The following is an 11,399-nucleotide window of genomic DNA, read 5'->3' on the forward strand; positions in this document are numbered from 1 at the left end:
AGGTTATAGACCTGAGATTCATTCCTCTAAGAATTTTATTTCAAGTGACCCTGTCATTCTTGCTGGACATGATGCATTGAGGTCAGAACCTCTAGAAGACAAAAAGACATTTCCTCATGGCCTATAAGGTAGGTATATGAGGATTTGTAATGCCAGAGACAGTTAGCATTTACTCCTATTCTATGACCTTAAAAAAAAAAAAAAAACCTAAACTTTTAGATATTTTTTTACACATTTTCAATGAGTATCTTTGTTGTTTTTTGTTTTGTTTGTTTGTTTTAGAAAAAGGGTCTCTCTATGTTGCCCAGGCTGGAGTACAGTGGCTATTTACAGGCATAATTATTGTGCATTACGGACTCGAATTCCTGGGCTCAAGCCATCCTCCTGCCTCAGCCTCCCAAGTAGCTGGAACTACAGGTGCATGCCATCACACACAGCTTTCAATGAGTTATTATTGCTAGTTAAGTCATGATTCAGGGTCCCAGAATAGGGATCACTATGTACTCAGGTCCCTCTTTACCACCCTGGGAGAAGAACAAAGGACAGAGGAGAGATGGGGTGGAGCAAGCTCAGATCTTCCCAGGAAACATGCCTTCTGCCTGGTACTTGTCTCAGGCTAAGACCCAGAATATAGGGTAGAAAGTCTTGTCCACAAGTACCATTCACACACAGAGACATCAACCCCTTTAGCAGTCATTGCCTTCTGGCAGCAGTGGAAGTCCAGGTAGGTCTACCAGTAGTTCCTGGTCTAGTTCTGGCTGAGGAAGTTGCTGCCATAAGGGGCAGTCCTATAGTTCTTGATTTGGTCTCCATGTCTTCCGCCACGGTGTTGACTCCTAAAAACTCCCCTGACACAACACGTAGTTCCACGTGGCCCTCCAAAAAAGACCAACTTTTAGATTTTTAATATAAAAATCAAGTAATGTGTCAATTATCATTTACCACCCCAGTGCTGACCTTCATATCAATTCTTCAAACAGTTTACCTCTGACCTCAGGCTCAAGGAAGAGTGAGCATGAGATGATGGTGATGATGATGATGATGATGATGATGATGATGATGTCACTAGGGTTCAGAAATCATACCCCAAAATAAAGGCTCAGAAGGAAGGTTCATCTCTGACCTTCTCCTGTCCTTCTGTGTCTCTTCTGTCATTCTCCCCAAGGTAAGCCATAGAAACTATATTCCTCTTCCCCAAGGCGGGTCATAGACACAAAAACCCCTTTTCCCCAAAGCCAGCCATAATACCTAAAAATATTACTCTAACCTTCCCCCACCTTTTTGTGTAAGAACTAGCCATAAAAAATCTCTTCAGCCCTTCTTGTTAGATTGTAGGTCATAAGACTCCCAGCCAGAAAGAATTCTGCCCTGTATGCAGAAGGAATGAATGCTGCACAGTAAGGCTAAGGAGAATCTGAATCGATAGCCCTTGCTGGGTTTCCCTACTCTGTCTATTGCCATCAGTTCATACACATTTTGTCCAATCACATTTCTACACAGCTGTTCCCACTTCTTATAACCTAAACATAAAAATGAACAGTTTTCCTTTTCTCTTTTGGTCTTCATTCTGAAGCCTCCTGTGTCATGTAAAATTAGAATTAAATTATTTTATTTATTATTATTTTTGTTTTTGAGACAAAGTCTTGCTCTGTTGTCAGGCTGGAATATAGTGGCGCGATCTCTGCTCACTACAACCTCTGCCTCCGGGGTTCAAGCGATTCTCCTGCCTCCTGAGTAACTGGGATTACATGTACTGTGCCACCATGCCAGGCTAATTTTGTGTATTTTTAGTAGAGATGGGGTTTCACCGTGTTAGCCAGTCTGTTCTTGAACTTCTGACCTCAGGTGATCCACCTGCCTCGGCCTCCCAAAGTGCTGGGTCACCGCGCCTGGCCAGGTTTAAATAATTGTATTATGCTTTTCTCTTGTTAACCTTTCATTATAAGGGTGACAGCTTGTGATATGGAGGAAAGAGATCACCCTCTTTCTTTCCCTACAATGATGATAATGATGACAATGATAATGACTGGAAGAAGAAGGAGCTATAAACGTAATGGTTGCTTTTTCAGATCTCTAAATGCCAGGGAGTCAAAAGAGCCCTGTCAAAACATCCTGCTTCATATAAGGTAAGAGATATTCCTGGCATCATGTTCACAAAGTAGTAATAAGTATTCAGACATTTTTGCCTTTCTCTGTATTAAGGGAGTCTAAAACATTTTATTGTGGCATAAAAGTTGTTTTGAGTTAAAAACATTTGAGAATACGCTTTTTTTCCTTCATTATCTGCCTAAGAGCAGAGCCTCCCATTAGAAGTCAAGATAATGAAACTGTCATTGTAAATCCCCTCTTTGGTAGCAACCAGGGAAGACTGACTCTTATCAGACACTAGACGTCAGCTCCCTACCCAAACAAACAGACATTGTCACACAACTATGGTGTCTCCCATCTATCCTCCTGTAGAAGAGGAAAGGTGTAATACCTTTCCTTACCCATCGAAAGGATCATGGCCAACACTCCTATAACAAAAGACGAGAAAACAAGAGAAAAGCATGACAAATATATTTAACCAAAGTTTTATGTGACATGGGAGCCTTGAGAAATAAAAAGTCAAAGACCCAGGGAAAATTGTCTATTTTTATGCTTAGGTTTGGTGAAGAACTGACACTCATATAGAAACGTGATCAGACAAAAAGGTATGATCTAATGCTAATAGACTGACAGGGGAAACCCAGTCAGGCCTGCCTTTCTGTTCAGATTCTTCTCGGCCTCCCTGTGTAACATTCTTTCCTCCTGGGTATGGGACTGGACTCCTCTGGAATGAGATTCTTCAAGGCAGAAGGAGAAGAGTGGCCTGTCTAGGTTTTATGGCATGCTTGGAGGAAGAGGAGTTCTGGTTTCTACGACCCACCTTGGGGAAGAGGAATTCTGGTTTCCAATACTCACTTATTTAGGGGAAGGAAGAAAGACAGGAGATAGGAGGGTAGGAAGAGGTCAGAGAAACCCTGTTTCTGAGGTCCTTCCAATGTCCTTCAGTTCAAAGTACTCAGCATGCCAAGGTGCCATACTTTGGGGTATCATGTTCTGAGCCCAACACTCCTAAGGGCCCATTTATCTTTCCTAAAAGTCATTTGTTTTCCCGTAAGTACCCTTCTTCTCCTGTTAAGATAGTATACACGCTCCAAATTCTATTAACAACTGCCTCCTTGAGTGGTTATGAATGCCCACATACAATTGATATATGTGAACAAAAACCTGTCTTTTGGCTTGCTAATCTGTCTTTTGTCAGTTTAATATGCAGACCCTCAAGCACTAACCATAAGACGGTAGAGAAAAAGCGATGGTAGAGAAAAAGCTTTTTTCTCTCCAACAGCATCATCTCCTTCTGGGAAAGTAAGACTCACCCTTCAAGACCCAGCTCAATGCTGCATTCTTCCTTCAATAGGAAGTGTTCTGTCCTTCCTCCAACCTTCTGAGAAATTTGCTGATATCTCTTTTAGAGCATTTCCCTCATATATCTTACAACAATGTATCATTTGTTTCCTCTGTCATATTCTAATATGTGTGTGTGTGTGTGTGTGTATATATATATATATATGTTTTTTTTTTTTTTTTAAACAGAGTCTTGTTTTGTTGCCAGGCTGCAGTGCAGTAGCACGATCTTGGCTCACTGCAACCTCTGACTCCCTGGTTCAAGCGATTCTTCCGCCTCAGCCTCCCAAGTAGTTGGGATTATAGGCACACACCACCATGCCCAACTAATTTTTTGTATTTTTAGTAGAGATGGAGTTTCATCATGTTGGCCAGGATGGTCTTCATCTCCTGACCTCATGATCTGCCCACTTTGGCCTCCCAAAGTGCTGGGATTGCAAGTGTGAGCCACTGCTCCTGGCCTACTTTTTTTTTTTTTTTTTTTTTTTTTTTGAGATGGGGTCTCATTCTGTCACTCAGACTGGAGTGCAGTGGCGCAGTCTTGGCTCACTGAAACCTCTGCCTCCTGAGCTCAAGCAATTCTCTTGCCTCAGCCTCTGAGTAGCTAGGATTATAGGCACCCACCACCACACCTGACTAATTTTTGTATTTTTAGTAGAGACAGGGTTTCACCATGTTGGCCAGGCTGGTCTTGAACTCCTGACCTCAAATGATCTTCCCGCTTTGATCTCTCAAAGTGCTGGGATTACATGCATGAGCCACCGTGCCTGGCCTAATATACATGTCTTAAAGACAAAGACTGGTTCTATGCCATGTTTGGGTTTTCAGTAATACTAGGAATAGTACTTTGTATATCTAGTAGACTCTTGGTAAATATTCAGTGAAAGAATACGGCCTGGAAGAAAGAAATGAAATGTGTCTGTTGGCCTCAGTATCAGGAGTCCGAATAGTTCCTAAGCCGGTGGTAGTCACTTCTTAGCTATTACTTTGGCCAAGTCCCTTTTCATTCTCAGCCTCAGCTTCCTCATTTGCAAAATGAGAATAATAGCACCTCTGTGGAAACTTTCATTTTCATGGTGATTAGATGAGCCATCTCACTTAAACATCTAGCAGAATGTTTGGGACATCAAAGACATTCTATAAAGTTAGTTCCTCTCTGCTTCCTTCACACCTAAGAGGGCCTGGACTTTGAGGAAACTCAGTAGTCTTCACGTCTTCATCCTATCTGAATATCACTTTCAGGAGCTTGCCTCCCTTTCTCCTGCCCAGGTTTAAATTGCCCCAAATAAGAACCTGTCTTAACAGACAACATAGGTGGGACAAATCCCTTCTACAGCCGTAGAGAGCCAAAAAGCCAGGACTTCTGGAAGCTTCCCTGGTCTTCCAGGCATACTGTTAGATCAACTTGTCAGCTCACCATTACCTGTGTCAGTTGAGAGAGGGAGGTTAGAATGGTGGTGGTGGTGGTGGAGGGGGCTTAGTTGATAGAATTGAGCTTAGGAGATGAATGGAGATAGGTGAGGTGGCCACATAAGATGCCTAGGCCAAGAGAAAGGAGGGCTTTGGTAATGAGAACATTGTCTTCATATGTGTGTTTCTCTGGGAATATATATACATTTGTGTGATTTTGTTCTCTGTGTGAATCTGTATGTCTGTTCTTATGTGTATAGGAGAATCACCCAAAAGAAATCCATCCCTCTATCCATCCATCCATTCATTCATCCATCCATCCATCCATCCATCCATCCATCCACCCACCCATTCATCCATCCATCCATCCATCCATCCCTCTATCCATCCATTCATCCATCCATCCATCCATCCATCCATCCATCCATGCTTCCATTCATGTATTCATTCAGTCAGTCATCCATTTGTTTTATTTAAATTAAAAGATTTCCAACCATTTATTCATCCATCCATTTATTCATTCAGTCATTCATGTCATTCACATTAAAAGAGCTTTTTTAAATGCTTCAGGTGCTAAAGAAAAAAGTTAAATAAAATATCCTCTACCTGTAAGGAGTCTGACTACAATCTGTTTGCAGTTTGTTGGAAACAGACAAGTAAGTATTTTACAAGTACCGTTCTAAGATAGAGGTTAGCACAAGGTGCTAGGAAAGAGACCAAGGAAAGAACGCCAGAAAAATAAGTACTAAGTTGGGCTTTTTGGTTTTGTTTTATTTCTCCTTTGCATGTCCCAAAAATACATTTAGCTCCATATATTCCCCATCCCACCTCCTTCCACCCCAGAGTTTGTTTAAGGAGATGTTTTTCTGTTGACTTGCGCTGAAAACCCAGTGCCACAGCATTTCCTCTCTAGAGGCCACTCTTCTCCACCAATTTCAATCAAATCAAATCAAATGCAACTTTTAGTTATATCACTTCCCCTTGTTAGTTGTGGGAACCTATGAACTCTTTGAGGCACCAGCACAGTTTCTTAGAATATAGAAAAGGCTCAATAAACATTTTCTGAATAGTGAGCAAGTGAATGAAAGAATGAAGTTCTCTACCTGTGCAGGTCTCATCTGTCACATGGAAACCCCTCCTCTGAATTCTCAGGGTCATGAGAGCAAGCTGACACTGGGTCTGGCCATCCAGAAGCACTTAAAACGTGATAGATAATAGTGTAATTAGTTACTATCATCTATAATTACTATTTAGTGGGTGGCTCCAAAATATTTAAAATATATATATTTTTTGCTTTTAGAGTAGGTGGGTTGGGGGAGGTGGGCAATGGAGAGAGAGAACACTTTCAGGCCATAATGAAGACCATGTGAGACACTCCACAGTTGTTTTTCAGACCTCTGCAGGAGCACCATGCTCTCAGCCACATTCCAAGATCTAAGGGTTACCCCCCAGGAGGGAACATGCCATTCCCAGCAGAGTCCATTATCTTGCAACCTGTTATCTAAACAGATTGTCTCCTTGGCTCCATTAGATGAGCTGATAAGCATACCTGAGGCTCCTGGGGTGCTCTGCCATTTACATAAGATCCCAGTCCCTTGGGCCACTGCCTAGTGCCTAAAGAACCCAAGGGTTGTCTCTCTCAGGACTCAAGACTTTCACTCCTTTGCCTCCTCAGCATTTGCCAGTCACAGAATTCTCCACTACCAGGACACTTGGCAAACCAAGTGTCCAGACCAGTGTGATTCCCAGCTCTAATCCTAAACCAGTAGCTTACGTCTTCCTTTGCTGAGACCTACTTTGAAAGCCAAATGGACTGAGTTATCTGCAAATAATTCCAATGCCACCATGAGATTTGGGGTTTATTTTATTTTATTAGAAACGGGCTTTTGTTATGTTGTCCAACCTGACATGGAATTCCTGGGCTCAAGTGATTCTCCCACTTCAGCCTCTCGAGTAGCTGAGTAGTTGGAACTACAGGTGCATGTCATCACACCTGGCTTTTAGGATTTGTTTTTATAGGAGAAGTGAGTTATCCATTAGCATTTGTGAGACATATCTGGAATGTCACCTCAAGTATGAGGACTGACTTAACTCACTCCAGCTACCTGGATTTTCATTTTGAAAACCTAATGTCTAGGCCTGGAGCTACAGTTTTGCTCCCAGTTAAAAAATGTCTGGCATATAATAGGTGCATAAGAAATGTTGTTCCAATTAATGGAGAAAATGTCAGTTTGGCCTTAACCTGAATGAAATGTTTACCTTGTTTGGGTAAAGACTTATGAATCTGGAGATGGCTGGTCCTTCAGGCTATCCATTCAGAAAGAACATCACTCAGAAAATCATACCAGGCAGTCAGTAGGCACTTTCAAAAACTTCATTATGGTAGGACTGGGAGTATAGAAGGAACAAAGGGAGCGTGTGTGTGTGTGATATATATATACACATATATATATATATACAGCATAATTTTAGATCTTATACACTAAAGATAGAACATAAATATGACAAAATACTAACATGAATGAACTCTTCATGTTATGGAAATACGTACTATGTCTGTTCTTTTCTATATTCTATCTTTTTTGTTGTTGTTTATAAGGGACAGGGTCTTGCTCTGTCACCAACTAGAGTGCAGTGGTGTGATTATATCTCACTATAACCTGGAACCCCTGGACTCAAGGGATTCCTTGAGGCAGGGATCACCTTGGCCTCCCAAAATACTGGAATTACAGGTGTGAGCTGCCACCCCCACCCACATATTCTATTTCTAGCTACTCTATATATTCTATTTTTCAAAATTATTGAAGTTTTTTTTTTTGTTTTTTGTTTTTTCAAGATGGAATCTCACTGTTGCCCAGGCTGGAGTGCAGTGGCACGATCTTGGCTCACTGTAGCCTCCACCTCCCAGGTTCAAGTGATTCTTCTGCCTCAGCCTCCTGAGTATCTGGGAATACAGGTGTGTACCACCACACCCAGCTAATCCTTGTATTTCTTTAGTAGAATTGGGGTTTCACCATGTTGGCCAGGCTCAAACTCCAGATCTCAAGTGATCCTACCAACTCGGTCTCCCAAAGTGCGGAAATTACGATCATGAGCCACTGCACCCTGCCCACGGTTTTTTTGTTGTTGTTGTTGTTTGTTTGTTTGTTTGTTTAAGTATGTTGCAAGGATTTGATCACCTAGAGAATGTAGATTAAAGGGAACCAGAGCTCTTTCACAAAGGCAGAGTGGCTTCTGCTCCTATCTTTTTCAAAATGTAGGCTTGGTCCTATATCCCTCACAACAACATGAAATGCTCGATATTACAGTAGTCATTTTGCAGATGAAAAAAATGAGGCATTGAGACATGAATTAACCAGCTCAAGATGTTACAGAGCTATGTGACTGAACTGGGCTTCAACACAAGCAGCCTGTCTTCAGAACCCTCCCCTTTAATCATTGTCATGAGGAACCAGAACCACCTGTAACAGAGAATGGAGCCGCAAGAATAGCTATCTTCTGCCTCTTTCCTGGAGCCAAAAACTGATCTGGAGAACTTCATGCTCCTTCTAAGGCCATGTTATCTCAACCTTTTTTCCTGCTTTTATCCCTACTCTCTGCCCATTAAGTAGCCTTTTTAGATCTTTTCTGATCATTCATTCCCCATGAAATTTTAATACCACGTATATGCCTTATATCTGTTTACGTACGATGAAGGGCCACAAAACATTTTTATATTTAAGATTTCTTTTAACCTTCCTAAGAACCAACTTTCACCTTCTTGGCTGCAACATTGTCCCCCCTAAGAATATGTGTTCTAGGCGGGCGTGGTGGCTCACACCTGTAATCCCAGCATTTTGGGAGGCCAAGCCGGGCGGATCACGAGGTCAGGAGATCGAGACCATCCTGGCTAACATGGTGAAACCCCGTCTCTACTAAAAATACAAAAAATTAGCCGGGCATGGTGGCGGGCACCTGTAGTCCCAACTACTCGGGAGGCTGAGGCAGGAGAATGGCATGAACTCGGGAGGCAGAGTTTGCAGTGAGCCAAGATCATGCCACTGCACTCCAGCCTGTGCAACAGAGTGAGACTCTGTCTCAAAAAAAAAAAAAAAAAAAATGTGTGTTTTGAGGAAACCAATATTGAAGATTTCCATAAGACCTTTTATATTGCCATTGTTTATTCATATGTCACAAATATATGGTGTGAAACAAAAATCTCCCATATAGGCTCCCACAGAAAATATACTAATGGAAGAATTTTGGTTCTTTCTCCCAGGCTTCTGAGGTTGTGTCTGAGGAGTGACCACTGGGGTGCTCATGAGGGGGTGGAGAGTGAGTAACACCAGAGTAACTGCCTCAGAGCTGGAGACTCCTGTTGTCCTTATTATACAGAGCCAGTTTCCAATTACGTGTGCTAATGAGGTCCAGCAGTAAGATGGGTAATTGAAATCCACAAAGAACTCCCAAACCTCATTTAGAAAGCTGTTTCAAGCGCCTCTTGAGCCTGTGAACCAGACTAGGCTAACTGTTCATCTTCTTCTTCAATCTGTAAGAACCAGACTGGGATGACTGTTGATCTTCCATTGTTTCCAGCCTCAAATGGAGAAGGAATAACGATTGGGCCTGTTCACCTTGCATGTTTTTACTCAGGGCATTCTGTGGACCAAGCACCGTGTTGACCCCATTCACAGAGGTATCTAGTATGTACCCACAGGCTGTGTATGTGGTAGGTATCGTCCTTCCTGTTTTGAAGATGTGAAATGGACTGATGCAAAGTGTTGCCAGTAGGAAGTAGCACAGTCAGGGTTCAAAATCCAGTGGTTCTAATTCCAAGTACATTCCTTCATGGTATCTTCAAAGCCTTATGAAAAAGCTGGAAAGACCTGGGAAATGTTCAGTTCAATTGGATCCAGTGCAATCGAATTGTTAATCAATTTAAATGTTCATCATTTGAGCTTTAAAGGTAGGCAAACTGGTTTTCTTACTTTCTAACCAGGTGTCCGTAAGAAAGTTCCTTAATGGCCCTTGCATGTTGTTCAAAATTCTAATTAGTAAAACTGTGTTGTCATGAAGATTAAATGACGTAATGTTATCAAGCACCTAGTATATCATCTGCATCAAAATATCCTGTTTGCTACTCCATCCATCAGTTTGGTCCTTGTATCATTTCTTTGGTTTTTCCCCTTGTGACCTTATTGTTTCCTGATATTTTAAAATATCTATCTGGCCTTCATAGTTGAATTGTAAGAACTTCAGGAATCGGAGCTGTTCTCATAAAGATGGTTCTCAAATTTCCAAATTTGTATCTTTTGTTTTTGTTTTTGAGATGGAGTCTCACTCTATTGCCCAGGCTGGAGTGTAGTGGCATAATACCGACTCACTGCAACCTCTGCCTCCTGGGTTCAAGCGATTCTCCTGCCTCAGCCTCCTGAGTAGCAGGGATTATAAGCACCCGCCACCACACCCAGCTAATTTTTGTAATTTTTGTAGAGACAGGGTTTCACCATGTTGGTCAGGCTGGTCTCGAACTCCTGACCTCATGATTCACCTGCCTCAGACTCCCAAAGTGCTGGGATTACAGGCGTGAGCCACTGTGCCCTGCTTCAACTTTGTATCTTTTTAATGTGTGAAATCTTATACATTGCACATTGACACTCACTAAACTAGTAACAATTTCCACATATCACCCAGTGAGCATGAATTTGAACTCTCAACTAGTGGTGCCTTCGGCCAGGATTCGTGGGTTCAATTAGGATGGCGTCATTATCTTTATGCAGCAATTTTTGCTTGTTCTATTATTTGAATAGCTAATTGCATTTGCCCTTCTAATGTGTGAAAAGCCATAACAAAAAATTGTGACATAATAAAAGATATCCCCTAAATGGCAGATCTACATCTCAAATAGATGATTATTGGACTTAAGCTGACATTTGTGTTCAACTGTGAAGGGTAAGAATAAAATTAAGGGTCATGCATGAAGCATTGGCAGTCTGTCTTCTCAGGGTCAGCCTAAGAGGAGAGGAGTAGTGGTGGGGACATGAAGAACACTTTAGATTTTTAATTGTGAATCTGCATAAAAATCATTGACAGAGAAGTTCAAGGGCTTAAAGAGACATCACCAAGGGTAAAGCTCATACAGATTTCTCAATTAAGTAGAGATTGGCAGAGTTCAATTTTTCTTTAACAACAATATTTTTAAAAACTAATACCGGGAGGCCGAGACGGGCGGATCACGAGGTCAGGAGATTGAGACCATCCTGGCTAACACGGTGAAACCCCGTCTCTACTAAAAATACAAAAAAAACTAGCCGGGCGAGGTGGCGGGCGCCTGTAGTCCCAGCTACTCGGGAGGCTGAGGCAGGAGAATGGCGTAAACCCGGGAGGTGGAGCTTGCAGTGAGCTGAGATCCGGCCACTGCACTCCAGCCTGGGCGACAGAGCGAGACTCCGTCTCAAAAAAAAAAAAAAAAAAAAAAAAAACAACTAATACCATGACATGAAATCATCACTATAAGTTTCTGCTCAATCTCTGCACAACAACATTAGCAAATTCTTCTTCCCACAGTAAAATGATTTGGT

At 41.9% G+C, this 11,399-nt stretch overlaps 1 long non-coding RNA gene across 2 annotated transcripts; it reads left to right on the forward strand.

The window, feature by feature from the left end:
• The first annotated feature begins 998 nt into the window (after positions 1-998).
• On the forward strand, positions 999-9,814 carry LOC123568358 (uncharacterized). Of its 2 annotated transcripts, none has more exons than XR_006691625.2 (3): positions 999-1,165; positions 2,070-2,126; positions 9,098-9,814. It is a non-coding gene; the product is annotated as an uncharacterized lncRNA (long non-coding RNA). The 2 variants fall into 2 exon arrangements; XR_012428250.1 differs by lacking the exon at positions 9,098-9,814 and adding an exon at positions 2,646-3,018.
• The last annotated feature ends 1,585 nt before the right edge of the window (positions 9,815-11,399 follow it).

The sequence above is a fragment of the Macaca fascicularis genome, chromosome 1 (assembly GCF_037993035.2).
Source record: "Macaca fascicularis isolate 582-1 chromosome 1, T2T-MFA8v1.1".
Taxonomy (NCBI): Eukaryota; Metazoa; Chordata; class Mammalia; order Primates; family Cercopithecidae; genus Macaca; species Macaca fascicularis.